The sequence below is a fragment of the Bos mutus genome, chromosome 7, assembly GCF_027580195.1.
Source record: "Bos mutus isolate GX-2022 chromosome 7, NWIPB_WYAK_1.1, whole genome shotgun sequence".
In the NCBI taxonomy this organism is placed as follows: domain Eukaryota; kingdom Metazoa; phylum Chordata; class Mammalia; order Artiodactyla; family Bovidae; genus Bos; species Bos mutus.
The window spans coordinates 36,199,263-36,203,232 of record NC_091623.1 but is presented as its reverse complement, the minus strand read 5'-3'; positions in this window follow the sequence as shown (position 1 = coordinate 36,203,232).

The following is a 3,970-nucleotide window of genomic DNA, read 5'->3' as shown; positions in this document are numbered from 1 at the left end:
ATTGGAGTTTCAGCTTCAGCATCAGTCCTTCCAATGAACACTCATGACTGATCTCCTTTAGGATGGACTGGTTGGATCTCCTTGCAGTCCAAGGGACTCTCAAGAGTGTTCTCCAATACCACAGTTCAAAAGCATCAATTCTTTGGTGATTTTCATCCATACAAGACCACTGGAAAAACCATAGCCTTGACTAGACGGACCTTTGTTGGCAAAGTAATGTCTCTGCTTTTGAATGTGCTATCTAGGTTGATCATAACTTTTCTTCCAAGGAGTAAGCGTCTTTTAATTTCATGGCTGCAGTCACCATCTGCAGTGATTTTGGAGCCCCCAAAAATAAAGTCTGACACTGTTTCCACTGTTTCCCCATCTATTTCCCATGAAGTGATGGGACCATATGCCATGATCTTTGTTTTCTGAATGTTGAGCTTTAAGCCAACTGTTTCATTCTCCTCTTTCACTTTCATCAAGAGGCTTTTTCATTCCTCTTCACTTTCTACCATAAGGGTGGTGTCATCTGCATATCTGAGGTTATTGATATTTCTCCCGGCAATGTTGATTCCAGCTTGTGCTTCTTCCAGCCCAGTGTTTCTCATGATGTACTCTGCATATAAGTTAAATAAGCAGGGTGACAATATACAGTCTTGATGTACTCCTTTCCTATTTGGAACCAGCCTGTTGTTCCTTGTCCAATGCTGGAGTAGGAGACAGTAATTCATGAATTGTGGTAAGTGCAATGGAGAAAACTCTGAGAATTAAAATTCTAAGACAGGATCATAGAAGAGTCCTAGCACTTTCAAAAGTTCGACCTTCTGAAGGCCTACAAGGCCCTTCTAGTGATTATCAGAGAAGAATCCCCTTGAGCTTCCAACAGGAGATTGGAACCTAATCTACCTGCAGAGAATGGAAATACACAACTCCAGCCCTTTCACCCTCCCTGTTCTACAGAAAGGTAGAAAAACAAAACATGGCAAGCATCAGTGAAGCTCATGGACCAGGGATGCAGGCTAACCAAAAACTGAGACATACTCATAGGCTATATAATGGTTCCTCTTTCTCCACAACTTGCCACAACAACAACAACAAATTTAAAACAATCTTAAAAATAAAAAAGCAGTTTCACTGCAATATATGTAAGAGACAAATATTTTTTACACAATTAATTACTTCACTTGGCAACATACAGGGATTTTAATTGCCCTTGTGATTTAAACAGTTTTTCTTTTATAGCCTATCTGTTGATGTATACTAATACTAATCAGTATATGTTTCCTTCATACAGTCACTGTCCAGACCACAGGGTGATTTTGGTGATCAAGATGTGTTTCCTCTGGACTTTGTAATTTTTGATCACACTGTTCTAAGATGGCAAGTTTGAGTATCAGTTTTTATAAACTGGGAAAAAAAAAACAACTTTTCTCTACTTACCATATTATATTCATTTGAGTTTTTGTATAATATCTTATCTCCTATTGAAATGTAAGATGTTAATAAATATGTATCAATTAATTTCACCTTATGGAACTTGGTACTAACATTGTTTTGGCATATCTGTACAGAGGATCTAGGTCAGAGGCATCAGGCATTAGAAGAAATAAAATTCTATTATTTCTTTAAAAGTCATAATGATTATCACATATTTTAACAATCTAAAGAATATCAAAAGGAAACTTTCACACCTCTTTAAGAATTTCCTCATTCTCATATCTCGTCTTTTCTTGGTGCCTGGATTACTACAAGTAATTAAAAAAAAGAATGCTCCCAAGTGCAAGGTGCACTGTAAGGACCCAGAGTCAGAAAGAAGACAATTCTGTGACATGTATGTATCAAATGCCCGAAAAAATCTGGTCTACTCACATTTAGTTCTTTATGTAGTTTCTACTGTGCTCGAGACACTGTGGTAGGCATCATTCAAGGTACATAGATGAATAACAGATTTTTTTGCCAGTAAGGAATTTATTTTATATATAATAGCAAAACATAAAATATAGTCAATAGTATGCTATAAAATGTTCACAGAAACCATAATCAACTAAGATATTTTAAGTTACTGGATATATTAGTTTTGGAATATTATCCTCCAAAAGATTTAAATAAAAAGTAGGATATTATGTTCTAATTTTAGAAGTTACTGTTAGAATAATTTCAGTTCAGCCCCTCAATTATGTCTTACTCTTTGTACCCCTTGGACTGCAGCATGCCAGGCCTTCCTGTCCATCACCAACTCCCAGAGCTTGCTGAAGCTCATGTCCATTGAGTTGATGATGCCGTCCAATCATCTCATCCTCTGTCGTCCCCTTCTCCTCCTGCCTTAATATTTCCCAGCATCAGGGTCTTTTCCAATGAGTCAGCTCTTCTCATAAGTTGGACAAAAGTATTGGAGCTTCAGCTTCAGCATCAGCCCTTCCAGTAAATATTCAGGGCTGATTTCCCTTCATATTGACTGGTTTGATATCCTTGCAGTCCAAGGGACTCTTCAGAGTCTTCTCCAACACCACAGTTCAAAAGCATCAATTCTTCAGTGCTCAGCTTTCTTTATAGTACAACTCTCACATCCATACATGACTACTGGAAAAACCATAGCTTTGACTAGATTGACCTTTTTGGCAAAGTAATAATGTCTCTGCTTTTTAATATGCCATCTAGGTTGGTCATAGATTAGTGTTAGAATATTACCTTCATAAAAATTTAAATAAAAATTAAGATGCTATAGGTTCCTATGAAAGTGAAGTGGAAGTTCACTAAGTTAGTTGCTTAGTCATGTCTGACTCTTTGTGATCCCATGGACAGCAGCTCACCAGGCTCCTGTGTCCATGGGATTTCCCAGCCAAGAATACTGGAGTGGGTTGCCATTCCCTTCTTTAGGGCATCTTCCCAACCCAGGGATTGAACACAGGTCTCCTGCAGGCAGACTCTGTACCCTCTGAGGCAGCAGGGAGGTCCATACTTTCTTATAGGTGAAATCAAATTTTGGGGGGGAAGAACATTAAAATAAGAGGATTGAATTATCACTAACAGAAAGAATTTGACATTTTAAAAATTTATTTTTACTTGAATGATAATTGCTTTATAATATGGACTTTGACATTTCTTAAGTTTAAAGCATTGTGTGTTATATTTTAGCTATGTATAAAATTGCACTTTCCATTCATTCGATTTTTCTCTTTCCCATTTATTTTTTTTCTCACCAAGTACAATGTTAGTATTTTCTTCTCTTATTATTTCAACACAGGAATTCTCAGTTCACCTTTCTGTATTGTAAAGCTCTTAATTATCATTGACTTTCACACTTTAGTATTTTTAGTAATATCATTGATTGTGCCCAATTGGGAAATAAAAGTTCTCTGAATTATCAGACATTTAAGAAGAAATTACATGGAATAAAATACACACATAATAATCTTCTGAGAGCAATTGAGGAATGTGGAATCAATCACAAATGTGAAGGGCAAAACGTATTTTGCACCCATATATACTAACAGAACAAAATTTATTTTATTGTCATATTCAATATTTGAATAAACCACCACTAAAATAGATTGATGAAAAACTTCAAAAAATGGGCATAGAAGGAACCTACCTCAACATAGTAAATGCCATATATAATAAGCCCACAGCAAACATGATTCTCAATGGTAAAAAAACTGAAAGCATTCCCTCTCAGACAAGGATGTCCACTCTCACCACTATTATTATCAACAATTTTAAATTAAGTAAGTTTTTTTTTATTGTTTAGGTAGTAAATTTGTCTCATAAGATAAAGACTAGAGCAGGCAAAGTTCTTGTCTAAAACAATCAATTTAATTTTGTAAACATTTGAGCCTAATAGTAGAGAATACAATTTAGGATTGATACCAATTACAGATAATTTTTTTTTTTTGCTAAGAACACATTTAAAATTGTACTGCTGCTAAGTCACTTCAGTCGTGTCCGACTCTGTGTGACCCCGTAGATGGCAGCCCACCAGGCTCCC